Source organism: Petaurus breviceps, unplaced genomic scaffold, assembly GCF_028583685.1.
Source record: "Petaurus breviceps papuanus isolate PSGF00001 unplaced genomic scaffold, PetGlider_PUasm1.0 185, whole genome shotgun sequence".
Classification (NCBI taxonomy): domain Eukaryota; kingdom Metazoa; phylum Chordata; class Mammalia; order Diprotodontia; family Petauridae; genus Petaurus; species Petaurus breviceps.
The window spans coordinates 13,875,944-13,887,784 of NW_027185797.1; the positions used below are offsets into that span (position 1 = coordinate 13,875,944).

Genomic DNA, 11,841 nt, shown 5'->3' on the forward strand with positions numbered 1-11,841 from the left:
TTCCTTCCTTCCTTCCTTCCTTCCTTCCTTCCTTCCTTCCTTCCTTCCTTCTTTCCTTTATCCCTCCTCCCTCCCTCCTTCCCTTTCCCCCTCTTTCTCTCTCTCTCACTCTCTTTTTCCCTCCTTCCCTCTCTCCCTCCCTTTCTTCCTTTCTCTTTTTCCTTGCCCCCAATCCATTGGCTATAATATTAAAGAAATATTGCCAGTGAGGAGACAACACATGCAGAATGGAGAATGTGGGTCCCCTAAGAAAAAGCCACATTCCATCTAGTAAAAGAATGGAAGTATCACCTTTCCTTTTTCCTAAAAATATGTTCACTCCAAAGACAAATGAAAACATTCTAAGTAAAATGTCCCACCAGGAAATATGGGAAATGGATTCCTGCTAAGAAGCAAAGGTAAAGGCAATGCTGACCTTGCTGATCAGTATGGTTCTCTGGTCTTCAGTTCAGACAAGAAGAGACAGAAATGAGCTGCTGCCATATAACCAGTGTTGTGTGGTTGGGCATGCAGCCCTCATTTCCTCCAAAATCAAGTCAGCCTCTCACAAGATGGCCCTCCAGAGGCACATTACATTAGAATACGGATCCCCCACCTGCTCTACTCTGTGTGACCTCTCTGAGCAGAATGTTGTAAGCAGAGGGTGACTTTGAGGGTAGATCAATGGCAGAATTTTCCAAAGAAAACAAACCAATGACAACAACAACAAAACAGCTCTGAAATATCCCTGTTTCTGTTTGCAAAGGAAGGGAAACAAAAGGAGTTGTTCATGTGATTTAATAGAAAACCCAGAGACCAGGGAACTGAGACACTCAGTTTAACAAAGAAAAGCTGTTTTCCTTACTTGAAAAAGGTGCCTGGTACAGAGAAAATTATATCCCTGGCATTCTCCATTTGTAAAGAACCTGTGCTTGACTACTTTTTACTTCTTATATACTTGCCCAGTTTGATCTTATTCTTAAGAGGAAGTTGGTCCTTTGGGCTGTAATGCTAACCCAGTCATCTTCCTAGAGTCCATTGTAAGTTTCATATCCTGGAAATATGACCTCTGTTCTCCTGATTTTTATGGTAATGTATATGAAATTTTCTTATTTTTTGGAGGTTTTGTGAGACATGTCACGAAAGTCTTTTATTTTAAACAATTGGGTTTAAGTAACTTGCTCATTTACATGGCCTGTTATTTTGTATGGGTGCCAAGTGTCTGAGGCCGGAACTGATCCTGGGTCTCCGGGCACGGGGGCCGGCACTCATATTCACTGTGCCACCTGGCCGCCCCCAGGAAGGTCTTTTTACCTTAAGCTGAGGCAAAAATCTTAGACTCCATTATTTCTAGAAGTGGGGTAGGATGAAAAATCAACCGATCAATCAAGAGCCTACTACTAAATTCCTAATTTGTACTAGAAGTTACAAAGTAATAGAAGAAGCAATAATAATTATGACAATAGCTAGCAATTATAAAGTACTTAAAGGTTTGCTATGTGCTTTACAAATATTATTTAATTTTATCCTCACAATAACCCTGGGAGGTAAGTACTACAATGATCCCCATTTTACAGATGAGGAAACTGAGGAAAACAGAGACTAAATGAGTTGCTCAAGTTCACAAAACTAGCATACATGGCCAGAATTGAATTTGAGCCTTCCTGACTCCAGAAGCAGTTCTCTATCCATGGTGCCATCTTTTTGCTTCCCAGTACTTAAAACGCAAAAAGTGGCACTAGAGGTATTTTATTGGACCCCAGACAGAAGAAGTAGGAACCATGAGTGGAAGTTGGAAAAAATTGAAATTTAGACTTGATATCAAAAGATGTTTCTTCCTAATTGGAGCTATTCAACAATGGAATAGATTTCTCATCATTAGAGGTCACCAAAGAGAGGCCAGATGAGCATTTTTTGGCCAAACTAGAGTGAGGATGGTTTCTCTGGTGCAGTTTGAACTAAGTAGGCTCTGAGGTTCATGCTAGCTCTGAAAATCTGTGATCCTGTACAGACTAGAGGCTTTTCAGCATCCTGCTTGCCTTCTTCTGGAAAGTTCCCAAGTTGTTATTCTTTCTAAACTGTAGAGTCTAGGGCTGATCACAACATTCTAAATATGGGATAAAGCTATAATCACCAGCATAGCCTAGTATAGGAGCTGTCAAACTTTGAGTCTCAAGACCTTCTTGCATGCTTAAGAATTTTTGAAGATCTTTCCCAAAGAGTTTTTGCTTATGTTGTGATATGCTGGAGCCAGATTGAACTGGCACACGAGAGCTAACTTTTAGATTTTCAGTTTGAACATTTCCAACTTGGAAATTGGAGGGGGGGGGGCCTCACTATATATCAGGGCTTGATTTTTTTTTTCTTTTGTAGATATTTTAGACTTAAGAATATTCTGAAAAATGTGAATGGTGAAATTAACTTTATAAGTGTACAGTTTATTTGTTTTATTGGCTTTTTTTTGTTGTTTTTCACGAAGAGCCATTTGTTAAAGCTTTACCATCACATTGCTGGCTATAACTATTGATATTTATATTAGAAATTGAAATATTTTAGAAATATCATAAAATCATTTTGACCTCAAAGGCCAAAGGGGATTTAGAAAACCTTGGAGGCCCCCAACTATACTTTGAAAATGCACTGTCCAGGTAGATAGCACATTGATATTCCAATGTGGAAGACCTAGGTTCAAATTTTGTCTGAGGCTTAGTGGCCATCCCTTAACTCCTGGGTAAGTCACTTAACCTCTCTAAGGCTCCTCTGAATCTCTATGACCTTATGACTGTCACAGTTAATTTGTGATCTCCACAAGTGCTGCCATTAAAGTGAGTGGGTAACAGCTGCTCAGGGTTATCCATCTTCTTACCCTCTATGGATTCTGTCACTTTCCTCTTTGTCTCTTACAGGAACAAGTACCTTGTCAACCACAGCTTTTACCACTGCCAAAACATGGCAGGGAGCAAAGGATGAGGCAGTTTCTATTAGCCCTATTCTTTACTCTCGATCGTTTTAGCGAAATATTGATTATGAATGGAGGAAATGATAGGATGGGGGAAGCAAAATTTCAACCCCATGCTGACTTGTTTGTTTTGTCTTTCCAAGGCTTTGAGTCTACTTTTAACTGATAGGTAAGATATCCAAAGAATAGGGTGTATCATTTCTTTGATTTGGGCAGCTCTCACTTGGGGAAACTTTTCCCGATATAAAAATAGTCACCTTCTCTGAAACTTAAGAGTTAGAGATCAACCCAAATAGATGAAAGGTGAGTTACTCAGATCCACAGAGGCAGCATATGTTAGAAGCTGGAGATGGGAGAACATAGGAAGGATTTTCAGGACTCTTATTGACTTGTTTAATTTTTTTTTCTGAGACCTGGAGTACATATTTAACCTATAAAGTTAATATATTTTAATATACTATATTAGGTTATTATAGATTACATATAAGTATAATTATACAAAATATTGCATGACATTATATAATATATAAATATGATATCCAGCATATACTATAGTAATATTATATAATTTTATATACATATGGTTAATATATAAGTATATGTTTAACCTAGAAAGGATGCAATTATCACAGGAATAGGGACTAGGTCTATGAAGCCTTTAGGTAAGGTGGTCCAGGATGAGAAAACCTCCTCTCCTAGTACAGACCAGCACCTTCTCTGAAACATAAAATCTTGGAGAGTCACTGAGATATTAAATGACTTGCCTCAGGTTACACAGACAATATATTCTAGGGTAGGAGGAAGAAGGATTTTCAAGGCCTATAGTCACTTGTTTGATTTTTTTGTTTTTTGTGTTTGATCTCAGCATATATTTTTAACCTATAAATAATGCATCTATTGCCGGCATTGTCAACAGAGAAATACAAGGGGACTTAACATTAAATCATTTTTAAGAGTCACTTTTCTGATTATATTAACATTAATACCCACTTAACCTGTGATCTACTGTCTTACCCCCAGCTAGGCTCGTGACCCTACTTAGACCTTTATGTTTTTTATATTTCTTGGTCATGGGCCATCTTGGTACCCAGACTGGGCTGGAGAAGGGAGATGGAGTCAGGGATGTGTATTTATGGCCCAACACTAATACAGTTAGAGATGGGGGAGGATAGAGTATGTGGGTGTGGGTGGCATGGGAAGTCAGAGGAGAATCTGTATTAAGCAGCCTTCTAGATCCCCATAAAGCTCAAATCTAACAGGGAAAACATGGGACTAACAGATGCTAAACAGTGTTCTATTTCTGGCTCTCCCTCCTTTCCCTCCCTACTATCTGACCTTGGGCAAGTTGCTTAACCTCCCAATCCATAGTTAAATAGGGTAGGGATCCTTATTTGAAAGGTTCTTTGAGTTCAATTAGATGAAAGGGGCTATAGAAATTCAGAGTAGGCCTCTTTACAAGCCTATAAAGCCTCTCAGGTGTTACAGGTAATAGAGTGAAAACAAACAAACAAATAAACAAGAAACCAGAGGATAAGGAAAAGATGTCTAATTCTCACCAGCTGCTTTGTCAGATTTCTTCTTCAGATGCCTAAGTCCCCTAGGCCCTGCCTCAGAGACATGCCTTCCAGTTATCTAGAAGCACTTGCTAACTCGCTTCAGCTCAGGTCTAGTGGATTCACTGCAGGCACATTTTCCAGGTTTTTTTGTTCCTTTATTGCATTTCCCCTTAACTGTGGACAAAAAGAAATTGCCGTGATTGTATAATTGCAAAGTAGAATAAACATTCAGTACAATGGAAGCTAACACCCTTTGCAGGAAATACTTCATTATGAGATCTGTTTGGAGAATGCTCCTGTCATTTTTGTAATAAGGAAAATTTTAAAAAAGGAAGAAGATTGACTATGGAAAGAAAGAAAATGATGGTCAGGGTAAACCGATACTGGGTTCCAAAAATATGTCATTCCAAAGACTCCAGGCTAACTGACCAGACCAGGTGCATGCAGGGCATTGGAGCTCAGGCATGGTATATAGATGGCAAGGCTGAATTTATGTGAATTTCTTAGTAACAGACACACAATATAATCTCCCCAGTATTGTGGGATAGAAAGAGCTGCCAGGTCTAGTCATACCATAGTTATGTCCTGGATGAGCTATGAAGAAGCATCTCTTCCAAGTGTAGCTGTTTCCACTCAGTGTTGAGGCCTCCTCTGCTTGGAACAGTACCCTAACTCACCAAGATAACAAGCTGAGCCTTTTCAAAGGCATTTGGGAAGCAACTGTTGTTCTCATAAAGGCCAGAGTAGTTGAAGTGAGAGGGCAGAGGGAGATGCTCTAAAAAGCCATCCGTTCACCCTGGACAGGGTCCTTGTTGGTGAGAAGAGAATTAAAAGATCCCAACAGCAATATTGTTGAGATGGGAACTAGGATAGCCAATGACTTCTAGTGCTAGACTGTAACATGGTTATGGAGTCAACGAATCAATGTTCTGATGAATCTCACATGATTTCCAGGGTGCCAGCGCCTAGATGGAGGGCAGAATGGAGTCAGAGGAAGTAGGATCCATCAAAGATTTAGTCTCATCAACTAATCTCTGCTTGAAAGGAGTGGAGTCCAACATGCCTATTGGACAAATCATATATGCCAGAACTGGAAAACCCCAGGATCAAATAGAAAATGTTCTGCTTGACTTCTAAAACTCTTTGTATCCTGGCTCCGTTCCATTTTTTTCCATCTTCTTACACCGTATGCTCTTCCATATACTCATAAGAACCTGGGGAGCTCTCTTTACTCATCCCTGCCTCCTGCCCTCCTTGGCTTCCTTCTAATCCCGGCTATAGTTTGAAGAACTTTAAGAAGTTATTCCCAGTCCTCCTTAATCTCGATGTTTTTCTTCTTGGATTGTTTCCACTTTATCCTGACCATAGTTTGTTTGTACAAAGTTGATTATTTGTTACCTCATTAGATTGTGATCTCTTTCAGAGCAGAAACTAATTTTTTTTTTAAATTTTCCTTTTTGTAATTTGGTTTCTTTGTATCTTTACATTTTAATAAAGTTCCTGGAACACAGTAGGTATATAATAAATGCATTTCCACTTATCTTCATCTATCAATCATTCTGAAGGATTCCAAAAGGAATCTTTTTTATAGCCTAATAAATAAGTTATTACCCATTTATGGGGAGGTGGGGTGGACACAGATCCCTGATGAAGCAAATCCTGCTTTAACTTGTTCTAATCATGTAAGTAGCTTCCCTTACAAAACACCCCAAAACTTTCCTCATCCCATCTTCTACTGACTACTCACTTTTCTGCCCTCAGGGGCCAAGCAGAAACAATTCTACATCTTCTTCCCCACAATGATCCTTCAAATACTGGAAGACAGCTATCATCCTTACCTAGGATCTTCCCTCTTCCAGGTGAAGAATAGCTCAACCAAAGGATCAAGAGTGGCATCCTATGAAGCCACTCCTTCAACTTATCCACTTAACTGTGAACATGAGGCCTTTCATCCTTCAATTTATTTTTAGAAGAATTTATTAAGCCCTTACCAAATGCCAAGTATTGTGTTAGGTGTGGGAGATACAAAGACTCAATCTCTGTGTGGCAAGAGAAATGAATATTACAGATGGTTATAGGACATCCATATATACCCCTAATTTCTCAGTAAAGGCAGGGACTTTTTTTTTTTTGCCATTTCCAGACTCTGTTGTCTCCATTTTGATCTTCCTCCCCTTCCTTACCCCATCAGAAACATGGTCTTCCTCCAGAACCAACCTAGGATTATCACCAATGACCTCTTTCCCACTCAAACCCTTTGATAAAGAGCCAAGGATTCTCTCCCTTCTCCCCTTTTTATCCCCAAGATGAAAGGTGTAAAACTCTGCTAGAAAGAAATAATTTTTTAAATGAAGAGTGGAACCCTTTTCTTTTGGGATTTTTAAGTCTCTCTCTCTTTATGTTTGTCTCTGTCTCTGTCTGTCTCTCTCTCTGTCTGTCTCTGTCTCTCTGATTCTAAGACTTTAATACTGGAGAAATATTTGGAGTTCCTGTCACCTTCTCCCACATTATCCTCCATTTCGGCAGTGGCTCATCAGGAGTTAATAGTCAATAATCATTTATTAGGTGCTTACTATATGTCAGGAAAAAAAGGACAATCCCTTCCCTCAAAGAACTTACAACCTGATGAGGGAAGACAAAATAGAAAAGGAAGCTGAAAAGGTGGGAGAGGGAAGGAGAGAGAGTCATTCAGTCAGAGAAGTTCCAAAGAAGAGCAAAGGAGTAAAAAATGAGATCTCAAAGAAGGTAAATCCCCATCCATCTCCAAGTTATATATCATCAGTCATCACCATCACCATCATCCTCATTCTCATCCTCACCATCACAATACCTCCCAGAATTATTGTGAGAATTAAATGAAATAATTTATGTGAATTGTTTTCAAATTCTTAAAGCATTAAAAATGTTAACCATCACCATCATCATTGTTGTTATTACTAGAAATATAATCTCCACATATATAGTTATTTCCTTGAGGTAGTTTCTCATTTTTGATCAATCCAAATTCATACATTTTTCCTTTGAGCTAATTTTTTCACAAAGTAATCAATACATATTTTTATCATATATGCTTAACAAATAGAAAATAAACTTTCAAATGGAGATTATTTTGATTATGAATTCTTGCTGAGCATATTCTGCCAAAGATATTCTCATGCCAAGGTCCAAAGATACAAAGTTCACATGACCTTTGGCATTCAAGCAAATGAAAGTAGAGGATCAGTGATACTAGATTCAGGGGAAGTAAAGAACATCCCCTCTTTAACAGCTATAGGTGAGTGACAGGCCACCAGCAAATCATTTCAAGTGGACAGCCATGTTAGTGCCTACTACATCCAAAGCAGTGTGCTAGGTGGTAAAGGACACCAAACAGCTCCTACTTTTGTGGATCTTAAATTCTGTTTCAGTGGGAATGGGGGTAGGATAAGTGAGAGTCCAGCATACATGTACACAGTTATAGTAAAAGGGAAATTAAGGCAAAAGAGATCATATATAATTGTGGAGAGTGGTAGGGATTTCCTGTCCTCAAGAAGCTCACATTCTATCTAATAGGAAAAATAAAAAAGAACACAGCATCTCGCCCCCCCCCTCCCCAATTCATCCCTCTTCCAGACTTTGAAGGTGCTGGATTCTCAACACTCAAGTTTACAAACTCATTATCCTCCTCAACTTCTCACTCTCACTCAGTTCATGTTTCCAAACAGTTGCCAAAACTCATCTCTCTCTACAGCATATTTCCTACAAATGTCCCTTTCTCTCCATTCATATAACCTTCCACACTAATTTAGGTCCTCATCACCTTTTGCCTAGACTATTGCAATGGCCTCTTAATTGGCCTCCCTGACTCCATTCTCTTCTCAATCCAATTCAGTCTTGAAACAGCTGCTGAAATGATTTTCCTAAAGCCAAAAACAGACTCTGTTACTACCCCATCCTTTGACCCCTGCAGAATGAATAAACTCCAGTTGTTTCAAAAAAAACTGCTGGTAAGGCATTAATTTATGTTTAAATATATATGTATATTTAATAATCTATGTTGATTATGTTGTTATATAACAAATATGTCAATTACATATAAATATAAAGACATACTGTATCATCAAATATAAATTCTTCTGGTCATAATTCAAAACACACCACATCTGGTCCCTTTAGACTAATCCAGGTTTATTACATATTATACCTTTCCAGTCCTATTGGCCAATTTTCTTCATTTCACCCAACTGACTCTACCTCCTGTCTCTTTGCTTTTGTATATGGCCTAGATTACCTTCCCTCCTCTTCTCTGCCTCTTGGAAACCCTGGCTTCCTTCAAGAATCACCTCAAGGGTTCTATTCTTCATTGTTTACCCTATTCCTCTCATGCACTACTGTTCTTTGTATTTGCTTTAAATTCATTTGATTTTAGTACATATATATATATATATGTGTGTGTGTGTGTGTGTGTGTGTGTGTGTGTGTTTGTCTTTAGTATATACCTATTATGGGGGTAGCTAGGTGGCTCAATGAATAGAATGCTGGGCCTGGAGTTATAGTCATCTTTCTAAGTTCAAATCCAGCCTCAGATGCTTACAAGCAGTGTGACACTGAGTAAGCCACTTAATTTTGCTTGCCTCAGTTTCTTCAGCTGTAAAATGAGAAAAAAAAATGAGAAACCACTCCACTACCTTTGCCAAGAAAACCCCAAATGGGGTCACAAAAAGTCAGACACAAATCATTGACTAAACAACAAAATATGTGTGCACATTTCCTCTCCTATTATACTACAAGCTTTTTGAGGGCAGGTACTACTTCCCTTTTGTTTGTATAGTTTGTATAGTTTCTGTGACTAGTACAGCAATTAGAATGCAGCAGGAGCTTGTGGATTATTGCATGCTTATTTTATTTCCATGGGACATGTTCTTAATAGGACTAGTCCTCATAAAAGTGTCAGGTCCATTGGCTCCTAACCAAATGGAGAACCCTTTAGGGCAGGAGAAATAATGGAGAGAGCATTCTATTATTATGTTCTCAACTATGGCAAGATGGCACCGGAGGTTTGGCTTAATTTGGTCAAATTGATCAAGATCACAACTTAATATAAATCATGATGGTGGATTTAGTTAATTAAGCTTGTATTCCAGAATGTAATCCTGAGGGGATATGAATCCAAAGACCTACTCTTATGAAAGGCTAAGGTAACCTACTGTGTCCACTGTAGAAGTGATATTAACATTCTCCATGTTGCACATGGACATTACAGGGCATCTTTTCTTCATCACCAACCCTTCTAATTACAGTTAGAAACCCCTAGGGTGAGGCTGACTGAGCAAAAGTACACAAACTAGCAGAGGAGAAAGAGTGCACCATTCAGATGCATTCTTGTTGCTCTTTATTTGTTTTTAGTTGTGTCTGAATCTTTTTGACTCCTTTTGTGGTTTCTTGACAAAGATCCTGGAGCATTTTGCCCTTTCCTTCTTCAGCCCATTTTGCAGATGAGGAAACTGAAGCAAACAGGGTTTAGTGATTTGCCCAGGGTCACACAGTTACTAAGTGACTGAGAATGGATTTAAAGTCAGATCTTACAGACTCCAGGAACAGCATGCCATCTACTGAGCCAGCAGTCCATCCCAAATCCATCACAGACCAATATCAGTTCTCTAAGTCTTCCAAAAGATCAGTATATCATTCCAATTCCATGGTTACTTATTCTCTTTTTTTCTACATTGCTCAATGCTCACTAATATTCATTATTGAAAAATCACTGACATCATAAAATATAGTATTAAAGAAATATAGTTCACAAACTACCATTTTTACCCTCTCATACTTAATTTTGTTTGGATGAAACACTTCCCCAAATATATTCCTACACCTATGTGCCCTTTTCTTTAGACCCCAGGATAATTGATCATGAGCTTAAAGGGGCATCCTGTTCAATCATATTATAGGATCATAAAATCAGAGCTGAAAGAGGCTTTAGAAGCCATAGATTCCAAACAACTCATTGACCAGATGAAGAAACTGCGGTTTGGAGATGTTAGGGTTCATCTCCAAGGTCACATCGATAGTAGATATCAGCGGAGGGATTTGAATCTAAGTCAAATATCTGCAAACAATTGACTTTGGTACCCTCTTCCTGGATTTAAACATTTCTAAGGTTCCCTTTAAATTTTAGACTCCAGGAGTCATCATCTGGTTCTCTTGTACTATTCCTGGAAAAAACTTTACCCCCCTAAAGTTATGTTATTTTCTTCACAAATGTTACTTTTATCATGTAACAAATGTTACACAAATATTACTTTTTCTCCTGATATATGGTTACATATCATGGAATATCAAAGTCTCTGAAGAGTTAAAATTGGGCATCTCCCAAAGGGGAATGGCAAAGTGCATGCTGGGTATAGGGAAGCTGTGACACATACCAATGAACAATGGCACAGAAGAAACAATACAAATGATATCATTGAAGAGATCTATGATCATAAATTATAATTTAATTTGTTATATAAGAAGAGGACTAAGAAATCAACAACACAGCAGTGTACTTGTATACACCCAATCCCAAAGATTCTAGGAGAAGGCCTCCATCATGCTGACTGGATATCCTGTGGAGAATTTAGACAGGTGTCACACAGGATGAGAAGGCCCAGCTGTATTGTGACCTGCAACACTGGAGGGTAGAATCATATCAATGAGGTCACTTCGCTATCAAATAATACACAAAGTATATACACATATAAGCTTACCTCCATGTGAATACATACTCAAATGTGAACATATTACAAAATGATTATGCTAGTAACATGATGTGAGCTCTCACTAGTAGTTCAATCAAAGTTCACAGTCAGATAATAATTTCCTTTCTTTGTTCCCCTATCATAAAATACCCTTTATATGTAGCAAACATTAAGCACTTTTTTACTTGACTTTCCTTGATAGCTGGTCAATACCATTTGATTGCCATATCAAGATGTTTCTATAGATTTATTTCAACCAGTGAAGAAACTAAGACTTAGGAAGTTCAAGCAATAAGCCAAAATCACATAGCTCAGGTCTGAACCCACAACTTCTGTCTCTAATTCTTGTGATTTCTCCTCTATACAATTATGTGGTAAATTCACCCATCCTTCTTTTCAAAGGGAAGTTGTATCTTGCCTATCCCCTTTTAATCTCTCCAGCAGTTATGGAGTTAAATTAAATCCTGTAAAAAGGGAAGCCAGATTCTCAGCAATGCAAGTTTCGAAGATAACTCCAAAAGGCTCTTGATGGAAAATGCTATCCCATCCAGAGAAATATGAATTGAGATCAAAGAGGGGTACTATTTGCTCTCTCCTCTCTCTCTCTCTCTCTCTCTCTCTCTCTCTC

The 11,841-nt window shown here is 38.4% G+C and overlaps 1 long non-coding RNA gene across 1 annotated transcript in view; it reads right to left on the reverse strand.

Moving 5' to 3' along the window:
* LOC138161682 (uncharacterized) overlaps positions 1-11,841 on the reverse strand; it is a 166,816-nt gene that overhangs the window by 7,327 nt on the left and 147,648 nt on the right. Inside the window, exon 3 of the long non-coding RNA XR_011168428.1 lies at positions 4,495-4,668. This is a non-coding gene — a long non-coding RNA (uncharacterized lncRNA). The remainder of the gene's footprint in view (positions 1-4,494; positions 4,669-11,841) is intronic.